This window comes from Cyanistes caeruleus, chromosome 5, assembly GCF_971803275.1.
Source record: "Cyanistes caeruleus chromosome 5, bCyaCae1.hap1.1, whole genome shotgun sequence".
Lineage (NCBI taxonomy): Eukaryota > Metazoa > Chordata > Aves > Passeriformes > Paridae > Cyanistes > Cyanistes caeruleus.
The window spans coordinates 12,253,932-12,265,271 of record NC_141705.1 but is presented as its reverse complement, the minus strand read 5'-3'; the positions used below and the strand labels follow the sequence as shown (position 1 = coordinate 12,265,271).

Below are 11,340 nucleotides of genomic sequence, written 5' to 3'. Positions count from 1 at the left end.
TTAAATGGGTACAACATTTGTTCATTATGCTTTGATGTTGTGACCAGTTTGTGTTGTGCTGATAGCAGCTTTCACTGAAAAGTATGATTTAGAATGTTTAAAATACTCTGGTGTGAGATACTTGAAGTTGCACTTGATGATTTTGAAGCCAGCAGTAAAATCTGGTGTGCCATGTGAAGTTTTTGTAGCTATGCAGTCTACACATAGTGCTTCCCCCTGCTTTTGTTGTGACTTTGGACCTTTTCTGGCTGCTGTGGCTGCACGTCACAGATACATCCTGCCATTATTTCCCTCACTCCTCCACTGAGCTGGCTTTAGATTCATTTTGCCTTTGTGTGTCAGTGATCACCAGGACCAGGGAGAAGGGCAATCAATGAAACCCTGATAGAGAAGGGCAAGCTTCTGGGGACAGTGAGGCAATGGCTGCAGAGCTGCGTTTGGGAGGGAGACTGCCAAAGGCACCTGCAGGTGTGCTGCCAGTGCCCATGGCAGAAGCCCCAGAGTCCATCAGAAAATCTATGAAGTAATCTTTTCTTCAGGGTACTTCTAGCTTTGAAAATTTTCTAACTATCTCTGTTTCAGCCTGGGGAAAGGGAATAAGATAGCAAGTAAATGCAAATTTTGACAGCTTCCCTTACCCAGGCCCATTTTGACTGGAAATAAGTCAAACTTAGGCCTTTTTTCCTCCTTTTCAGAACATCCATAGGCTCTTTAGATACCCAAACATTCTTCCTAGCTCTGAAATCTAAGCACAAAAGATTTTAAAACTTTTTTCCCCTTACATACACAAAATTGTGAAACTTCTATCTTTGTTAGGAGGAAAAAGGCAACAGTCTTGGGATTCAAAACTAATGTTAAAATATCTCCTTTTAGCTTTTACTCTTTGTATGGATGTCAACTTAGTGACTTAGTGTGGTACATTTTGAAGGAATTGTTACATGTCCTGAAAATGAAAAAGTGACTCAAGTCAGATATGGGAAGTTTTACAAGAGGAGAGTGAGTACTTGATTTCTTTGGAATGAGTTGCTTTTTATGAGACAAAAGGCTTAATCTTGTTACCTCTGTTCCCATCTGTATCATAATAACTCTGAAACTTGTATTTCAGCCTTTTTTGCAGAAGTGTTAGAGGATATTGGCATATAACTGCTACTAAATATGCAAACTTAGAATTATTAGCTAAAAATCTCTGGTTGCTCAGAGGGGGAGAGCTCCTTCAAAAATACTCATATCAATATGGGTCATATTCAGAGTTAAACAATTACCCTTTATGCACTTACATAAATAAAAGAAAAACCCAAAGCCAAACTCTGAATTACCTAGATCATAGGAAAAATAATTAATGTGCCCTGTAGTGATGGATTGATGGGGATACTTGTATTTTTCAAGTGCCTCTTTACAGCACAGGTGGGAAATTTTGCACAGTAGCACATTGAAGGTCATTTTCCATATGTTTTCAATTCTTCAGTGCAACCACAAGGGAGAGAGGAAGAAAATTTTACTGCTAGACATTTAAAAATGTCTTTTAATGCTAGCTCTTAAGTGTTTCTCCTTGTTTTTAATTTTTTATGGAAAAAGAGGATACATTAATGGTAACATGATGGGTTAAGTACCCCACTGTCTTACCAGTCTAGTATTCAGTGTTCTGAAACCTGTACCAAAAAAATCTTTTCTTTCTAAAGTGTGTCTTAGCTGACAAGCACAAAATCGCTGGAATTTAATAATCAAGGTGTTTTTGCAAAGGGTGCCTGTATTTGCATCTTGCAAGCAAACAGAGCACAAAATAACTTTGTTCCATTCCTGCTGCAGCTCTGTATTTCAAACTAGTCCATCTTCTAGGTTGGAGCGGCACAGAATCTGGCAGCTGCTGTTAATTGTTCAATTAGTCCTACATTTATTATTTTCTTACTCAGTTTTCAATATATGATGAATTATAAACAGTTCCAAAGGCAGGTGCCTTTTCTCTAGGCTGGTAATTCAGTATTTTGAATTAGTATTAATTAATGGAAGAGGAGGATATTACGTGGCTATTGACAGTTCTAAATTAGGTTCATCTGTTCTTCTGTAAGTTCAGTTTTAACATTTAGTATATACAGAATTTAGAAAAAAATACTCATTTGAATTTCATCTTCAATATAGCATGAAAAAGTACTGTTTGTTCTCCAAACTGGTACATTCTTCCATAAGCACAGAAAAACAGCACAACACATACAGATATTCTGAATAACTTAAGAGCCCACTCTGTAATGACTAACAGCGTCTTGCAGGAGGCAAGAATGCAGAGTTTTCCCCTGTTCTCTCAGAGAAAAAAATTGGTAGATCTGTAGGAATTAAGACGTGGTTTTATTTCTTATAACTAATGGAACTTTTAAGTTCCATAAAATAGCTGTTATTAACTGGAAAATTGTTGCATTTTTTTTGTAACACAGGGTAACAAGTATGTTGCCCAAAGATGCTGTGGCTGCCCTATCCTTGGAGGTATTTAAGGCCAGGCCGGATGGGGCTCTGACCAATCCAGTGTAGTGGAAGGTGTCCTGGCCATGGCAGGGGGGTTGACAGTCCCTTCCAACCCAAACCATTCTGTGTTTCTGTGCTACTGTTGGGGTAGTGTAGTGCTTTCTTATATTCTTACACTGAGCTGCTCATCTGCATTCTGGCTTCTCTATTTCCACTGAAAAAGGCAAAAGAAGTTTCCAGATAGCGAACACCTCAGCACTTTTGAAACCCATTGCAGCCTCTCAGGGTAAGGCTAACACCCAGTAACAGCTGAAGGAGGTTGAAAAACTGTGCTCCAGCCTCAGCTTCACAGCTGCAATTGTTTGAACAGCAGATGGATATGAAGGAAAACCAACAACTATGTCAATGAGTTAGAAATATATTAATTCATGCAGCAAAGATTAGGTGCAATTTGCCAGCTTGTAAGGAGATAACATACCTGTTCTGGTACCAAGATATAATATATATACCAATATAAACAAGTGTTGTGTGCAGATAGGATTCCTGGGAACCAAACACCAAATCACATCATTGTTTATATGCATTAAGATGGTTCATTTATTTTCATATTATCACTCAAAAGCTTTAATTACCTTTTACTCTAGAAAAAGAAATCCTTAGTAACCTGCAGTTCCTCTTATAAATCATAGCCTGACGTAGAAAAGATGAGTCACCTTCCCCTTAAGGATGGATGTTAAGCACTGAGAAAACTTATGTTTTCCTCCCCTCTAACTAAGCTTGAATTTCAAGTTTTGAAGCAGACCAGAAACATAGAAGCACTGCTTATTGCCTTTAAAAAGTACTTTACATGAGTATGGAAGAAAATTGGATATGTATCTGCCCACTGACAGCTACATGAAGCAGCCTCTCTAAGACTGGAGCTTCACAATACAAATTTCAGCATTTTCATCTAACAATAGTTTTCATTTAAATCTGTACAAGAAGCAATGATTTTTACTGTACATCATGATCTGAGTGCTAAGTTAGTTGGGGTGTTTCCTCTGGGCTGAACTGCTGTTGATGGAGCTGAGGATCTTTGCAATCCTTCTGAAAAATATGTGTGTGTGTGCATACACGGGGAGCAGGGAGATGATTAAAAGAGCACTGAGCAGGTGAGTTCCTCATTCTTGTCAGCCACATAGGGCAGGGTTTCCTCCTGCTAGTGGAGTTTTTAGTTTGTTGTGTTTTTGTTGGTTAGTTGGTTTTGGGATTCTTTTTATTAGTAATGGCTTTTACACAATCAAAACCTGCAGTTAGTAACTAAGTATATGTAGCCAAGTGGGACCCTCTGAAAAGGATGTGTCTGTCCAGACCCATTCCTGTGCCACGTCTGAGCTTATCAGTGGTACCAGGGGGCACTGCAGAAGAAGCCTGCCTGCAATCTGAGCAGGTGAATGATCTCCTTTCACTTTAGTTTGCCCACACCCTGGGCAGGTAAGTAGTCCCTGGAGCTGTCCTGTCCTTGGGGCCCTCAGGACCAGATGTGAGGTGTCCCTCCCCCACCTCTGCTACCTGGTAGACTCTTTTAGCCCAAACTCACCTCCCAGATGACCTGTGGGTTGAGATGTTCCTTCTTTGCTGTCTGTCTCACTTTGCAACAAGTAAAATAAAGCAGTGAAGCTCCAGTGCATTATGGCTCATTCCCACTTGCTAAAGGACAAGCAAGCATGTTTTCCTGCAGTTGTATCCAAAGAATGGGCCATTACCTTCAAACTTGCAGAAAAAGGAAGACCTGTTCCCATGGCAGTGAGAATACCAATAATTCATGACTTGCCAGCCAGCAGCCTGCCTGAGGCTGATGGCTGCACACCTGGAGACGTAGCAGTACCTGCTCAGAGGGCTTGCTTTGCTTCACAAGCTGCAATCAAAAACAACATCCTCTCTGTTGGGTCTGTGGATCCTCAGCACCAGCACATGTACAGCCTCCTGCATCCTCCCTTCTGGAGGTCCCCACTACATAGAGAAAAGAAAACCCAAAGGTTTGTGGATGCTCCAGTTTGATGGGGAATGATTTACCAAGGGAGACTGTATTCCATTAGTTTTGAACATTCCCACGTGCCACCAGTAATAAAAACTGGCCCAGCTTACATGCAGAAGTACTCACTCCAGTGCCATAGTGTGCTGGTGTCTCTCTTATTATGGGTCCATTGCCAACAGGAGCTCTCCAGTGGGAGGGAGATTGTTTTGTTTATCTTTTAATGGTGCCTCATAGATGCTGCTGTGAAGGTCGAGTCTCAGTGATGAAAAGACTGTGTATAGCTATGGTGAGGTGACAGCAGCTTCTGCTCCAGAGAGCAAAGTGCTTTTTAATAGTGCTGTGTTTTCAAGGAGATCTTGAACACCCCAAGAATGTGGTAAGCTGTTTTGCCACCAAATTCCCCCCTCCTCCTTTCTAGGCTGGATTATGATCTGAGAAATTCTTGGTAAGCCTTGAAAACAATATCTGGTCTCAGCTATTTCCAAGCTTATCAGAAACATTGTCTGTACCCAGGAATTGCTAACAAGCTCCTGTTTTCCTTATGACCAGTGCTGGAAAATATTCCTCATTCCTGAATGGCATAACATTCCTGTTCTCACACTTCCCAAGGGAGTGCTGACCCAAACTGGGACCAGGATGAAACACTGTTATAACTAAAGCCTACTTTCTTCTGACCCTATAAACAGTGGTCCAAAATGAGACCCTTTGAGCTCTCCTGGACCCCAGTAGAGCTGTGATCAGCATCTCCCTCTGAGTGGGATCCACTCTGGATCCTCTGGAGGATTGCTGAAACATGATGTGTCCTGAGACATCCCCACTCCTCGGGGCCCCATCAGATGTCCCTGTCAGAAGATGCAAAAGCATCTGAAGTGAGAATTTCACTGACCTCTAGGGGGAATTTTTCACAGGTACCTTGCTTGCACTGAGTGTTTTTGTCTGTATGCATGCCCCAGCTCATATGATATAACAAATCTGAGAGAAGTACTGCTTTCTTAGATGTTGAAATACTTTAGATATCTAAGTTAAGTTAGGCCTGTAAGTAAGGTTAAGCTTATAACTATAACTTAAATGCTGGTAAGTGTTGTTCTTTTGCTAAATTGTTAAACACAAGTTTTAAGCTAAGCTAAGTGCTGCCAAGCATCCTTCTGTTAAGTTGCTAAGGTAGAAGTTGTAAGTTAGGTTAACTGCTGTTAAGCATTACTCCCTTGGTGGATTGTTAATCTATAAATTAAGTTATAAATTAAGCTGTGTATAAGTTAAGTGTTTTTACTATGTTAAATCTTTAGGCTTAAGGCATAAGTTGAGTTAAAGTACTGTTGAGTGTTGTTAAGATTTTAGGCCATGTTCCTTTTCATCCTTGCCCCCACTTGTCTTTTGTCACACAGACACACACATACCCACACCCTCCTAGATAGATCTCAGTTTACTTTTGTTTTGATTGTCTAGATTTTGTTTGATTTTGTTGTTGCTTGTTTTCTCTTGATGTGCTTGAGCTGTCCTGTAGAGTGAATCTTGCAACATGTCATGCTTAGCTGCTTAATATTAAATCTGACTTTTGCTCATACTCTTGCTAGTGATCCTTAATTTGCTGACCAATGCACTCACCTTGTCCTCTCTCTCCCTCCACTAGGTAAGGGGAGTATATATCTGGTGTGAATTTCAGCCACACCTGTGACATGTGCTGGACTCTGTTTGGACTCTTAAGGAATCTTGCACCCTCTGAAAAGATCATGTCCAGCACCACTAATTCTCTTAGGTATCAGATACATTGGTCCATCATGTTCCACTATCCTTGGTGCACCTGGAGGTCCTTCTTACACTTGTCAGCAGTTGCTGCCAGAGGCTGAGTTTCCTGTGTTTTCCTGACCCCCTGGCCAATGACCACATCCCAGGACAGGGATCCCAGTTGCCTGGCCTTGCTTCTGTCCAGAATGGTGTCACTGGCTGTGGTGTCCCAGATGTGAAGCAGCCAGGTCACAATGGGCTCCTTTGCCTGGCAGATGAACCCCCTCTGCAGGTCACACAGCTCACCCAGGGACAGAGACCGAGTGATGATCTCTGGCTCTGGCTCTTCTGATGGGTGTGAAGGTCCTGCCACCGCCCCATCAGTCCCTATGTGGCCTGATTTGCTCCTGGATTCCTTTTTCTGAATGGGGCACAACTGCTACTGGCTTAAACTGTCCTTCTGGCCCAGACATGGTTTGTGTCGACACAATTCTTCTTGATATTCAAGCACAAACTCTACCTCTTTCACTCTCTCTGGGTCTTGAACACCAAAATGTGAGTCATGCCCTGGCCCCTGCAGAGTCTCACAGAACATTGTACTTCACACACTGATGGGTCTGTTGGGAAGCACTTCTGGCAAATGGTCATGAGCCTCTTCAGCCCCTGTACGTATTCCCTTTGAGTTTTGTCATGGTGCACATGGGCCATGTGCTTGGAGAAAACCTTTTCCTGCCTCATCTGTGCATGGATGCCAACTACGCTGACACCAATAGGCCAGGGGGCATTTCCAATGATCATCTGGAGATAGGCATTTTTGCCTTCACATATTCTCTTTGTAACATGAATTTAATAATTTCCACACATGGGGAAATCTTTGATGTCTGCAGAAAGTGTCCTTTTGCAGAGTGTCCTGAAGAGTGGCCTCAGGTAGGAATCTGTTTCTGAGTGGTGCTGTTCAACTTCCCCTGCACTCCCCATTTCACATAGTCCTCTGTGGCATTCAATTCCTTGGCCCAAACTCCTACAAGCAACTTCAGGAACTTTGTTTTGATATCCATATGATAGTGATCATCACCCCATCCTAAAGATTCTCCCAAAGCTTCTAGTTCTTCAGTGGTAGTATGTCCTCATGGACTTGCAGGTCAGTCTGGGAGTTAACACCTTCTGCTTCTTGGCCACCTACAATTTTGTTCAGGTATTGCTGATCAATCTTGTTCAAAGCAGCCTTCAGCTCATTTCTCAGGCCCTTATTCACTTCAGGTGCAAGAATTTCTGTCTTACTCATACATTGAAATGCATCATAATCTGTTTCTCCAAACAGCCTGGTGGGTTCACCCCTCTCTTGTAACCACCTTATAACCTCCTGTCTGAAAGGAGTCATTGGTAACTTGTCCTCTGCTACTTTACATTCCAGCACTGGATTTGATGCAGCCAGTGGTCTCTCCTCCTCCTCTTGCTGCTGTACCTTGTAGCCACATCTCTGGAGGCAGATCTTCTCTTCCTTTTTAGCGAACTCCCTGCATTTGAAATACTTATTTACCCCCAGGAGCTCCTTCTCCTCCAGCTGCTGGTGCTTCCTGCTGATCCCCTGCTTCAGGATGTCCACGGCAGTCCCAGAAGTATCAGCCTTGACTAGGACAGGTGAAGAAAACTGAAAATACTTTCCAAATTAAATTAATTGATTCTAATATTATTGTGCCATAAACATAAGATATTAACAAAGCAATTTTGATTTCTCTCTCAGTCTTACAAGGAGTATCATGAAGGGCAAATAGTTCCCCATATGCAGAAATAGGGTAAAGTACAACACTCACATGAGTACATCAAACATCATGATGATCAGGGAGTCTTGTATCCCAATACACAACTGCTTTAGAACAAAACTGTAATTCCAATTTCTCTCTCAGGCCACACATCAGGAGCTGAAAGATGTGCTGGTTTGAAGGTAAACCAGCAGGAAAAATGAACCATACTCAATTACCTTCAGAGAGATTTCAGGTTGGAGTTACAATTTTGTAGAAAGATTACAATAAATGTGATGATACACAGAAAACTGGCTTAAACCCACAAAACCAGAGTACAAGCTGGAACTCTGTGTGCTAGGGTAGTGGTCACAGTCCTGTCAAGTGGTGGTTGCAGTCCTATTGAAGTGATGGTTGAGGTCAAAAGGGGTGATCCTGTGGAAGCTGTGGTCCTCCTCTAGATCTGTCCAGTGGTGGCTCTGGTAATGTCCAAAGTCCCTGGTTCTATCTGCTCAGGTTCAGGAGGAATGCTCAGTACCTCCCCCTGGGCACTGTTTCACAAGGAAGTGATGGGTCATGGGGTATTTGGATGTCCTTGACAGAGATAACCCCTCAGGATGGGTGTGACTGTGCTGGTGCTTCCCAGGGGGGGAGTTATCACACCATTGGTGTGGTGAAAAACACTACCCTGGTGTTTGCCTTTTCTTCCTTATCTCACTTAACACCCAGCTTGTAGCCTGAGGTGTTGGGTGTGCCCTGAGGCAGCTAATGGGAATGAACATCATTACAGTTTGTCAGAAACAGCACTACAGCCTGGGAGAAAGGGTTTTGTGTGAGTTCTGGCAATTCAGTCCAAGTGGAAATGTAGATCACACTTGTGAGCTCTGGCTGTGCCAGCTCTGAACTCTGAACTCTGAACTCTGAACTGGGGGTCTTCTGCCACAAAACACTCCTTGCTTCCTTTGCAGCTCCACCAAGGCACTGGGCAACCACTCCACAGCTCATGCCACAGCTGCTCTATTTCCACCTGAGTTCCTGTGGTGTTGCCAGGGCATCTGATTTTATTCACACTCCCATGTCAGCTGATACTACTCTTAACCCTGTTCATGAATCTTGTAATTACATGTTTGTACATTTTAGAAAAACAAATTAAGTTTTATGAAAATGTGGTCTGTATGGGCTAAAACCTAAATTTCACTTAAAATCCTTTCATTTCACTGCCAAGTTTGTAGCTTAATTTGGTTGCCATTTTGTTTGTCATGAGGCTGAATTAGTTGGTGTTAGTGACATCTGCCTTGGCTTTACAGAGATGTCAGTGAATGATGTACAAAGGTAATTACCAATTCACGTTTTCAGTATTAATTATTGGCAGAGATTCAGTTCTTAGCTGCAGTTTGATGCCAGAAAGAACACAGTGCATCACCCACCTGTTGGTGAGTTATATACACTTCTTCAGTATGTTCTTTAAAAAGTCAGAAGGTGCAGTCCTAGGGCACCCAGGAGGTCGTGTCTTCACGCAGGGGCATTAATTAACCTCCAGAGAAAGCACATCTCTGCCTGGAGCCTCTCTGTACTGGTTTGCTTTATCTAGTCAGGACTTTTTGCAAGAAAGTGGTACGTTTGCTAGTTAGCCAGGGGCAGGTGTGCCCAGCGGGCAGGGACTCACCTGGCGCTTTGCCTCCCGTGCCATCAGGTGGCACTCCAGGCTCATGCGCTGCTTTCCTCCCTCTGCCGCTGTCTCCAGAGGGCACCGCCAAGGAACAAAAGAAGCAGGGTCTGGTTTTACTCCATTTCCAAGAGGAAATGCAGTTAGGAAAAAAAAAAAAAACAAAACAACCTCTTATGAAAAATAGATAACCATTTGTGAAGCCGACTCCCTGCCAGACACAAGCAAGTTAAACAAATGCCAAGCAAAGGCATCATGGTGGGGTGTTCCTGCAATCCAAGACTATTAAAAGAGAGGAAAAAGATCTATTTTTTCTGTGTGACAAAAAACTGCACAATGATAAATGAACAGCATATGACACAGTGCATGGCAAACTTATAAAAAGTGCAGCCTAGCTGATTTGCAGCTCAGCAGGTTTTGAGAATGTTCCTGTCTCTAAGATCTTATAAAATAAGCCTGTCAGCGTCAATCTGCATTGTCTGGTTCTGTAGTAAAGTGAGTAGTGACAAAACACAGTCCTGACGGTGCTGCTGGTGGAAACCCTGTTTTTTACTGCATCTTTACATCTCAGATGAAAAAAAAATAATAATTGTGGATTATATTTAATATTATGGAGCTTAAACCTTTTTATTAACTATTATCTGCACAAGAAGAAATAGAGAAAATCTGTGGCAGAGTTTAATAATAACTTAGGTAGAAGCCATGCTGATTTAAGGGAAATTCTAATTGCGACTCTTGCTTGACATACCCATGGACTATAGTTAACACAAGGTTTGGGAATGTAGAAAACTTGTGGCAAGATCACACACCAGGTAAAGGCCAATAAGAGAAACACTGCAATACTGATTTGTCATCTTTTACAAATCAAATAGATAGATGACAGCAGGTTGCTAGAGATGTTTTGTTCTATTTTTGTAGATGGCAGGGTTTTTGTGCAATAATAGCAAGTTTGGCAACAGAAAGGGCCCTGTAAATGTTGCTGTTAACCACGGGAGACAGCAGTGCCTGACAGCAGGAGCTGTGTCATGCTAAATTAGAAAGGGCTTGAACCAAGGCCACAGAGCCTGTAATATCCCGGGAATCACTGTGTGTCGATCTCAGCATGGCCTGTCTTTATCTGAAATAATTTCGTCACTTTAAAGGGCAAGGCATTTCAACAAAGCATCTCCTCTGTAGTTCCTCTCCCATTCCTCCCTCCCTATTCATTGCTGGTGACAGCAGAAATGTTTCCACGACAACAAGCCATGCTGTTGCCTCAGGTGACAAACTAACTTCAATAAATAATCACTGCAAACAGCTTCAAACAATTAATTAGATAATGGAAATGTTATTTTAATAAGGCTTAGATTCTTTGGAAGCAGTCTACACACCATGTTCTGATCAAGAATTTGTCTATAATCAAAGCCAAAGGTGCCATCTGAAGGTCAGGATGGATATCACTGTCTGAATACTCTACAAACTATCTTTTTAAAAAATTCCTTCAAGATCAAAACCAGAAGATTCAATTCAAGATTCAGTCCAGAAGATGCAATGCAAAACAATTCAGGGTTTTTTTTTATTTGTTTGTTTTGGTTTTTTAAAATTTTCTTCAAAGCACATACTGGTAGGAATTTACCAGCTTGCTCACTGAAGGCAGTCCATGGTTGACACGCTCCCCATATACCCTTGCACCAATGTGACAGACAGATGATAAGCCCAGCAATTGGTTTTGCAATAAATGGATTTTTCAGTTTTCT

The 11,340-nt window shown here is 42.1% G+C and overlaps 1 pseudogene across 1 annotated transcript; it reads right to left on the bottom strand.

Moving 5' to 3' along the window:
• Positions 1-6,672: 6,672 nt before the first annotated feature.
• LOC111928207 (pre-mRNA-splicing factor 18 pseudogene) lies at positions 6,673-9,820 on the bottom strand (annotated as a pseudogene). Its single transcript, XR_015286855.1, has 2 exons — positions 9,605-9,820; positions 6,673-7,828 (listed from the first exon to the last, which is right to left on the bottom strand). The product of XR_015286855.1 is annotated as a pre-mRNA-splicing factor 18 pseudogene (transcript).
• Positions 9,821-11,340: the final 1,520 nt, after the last annotated feature.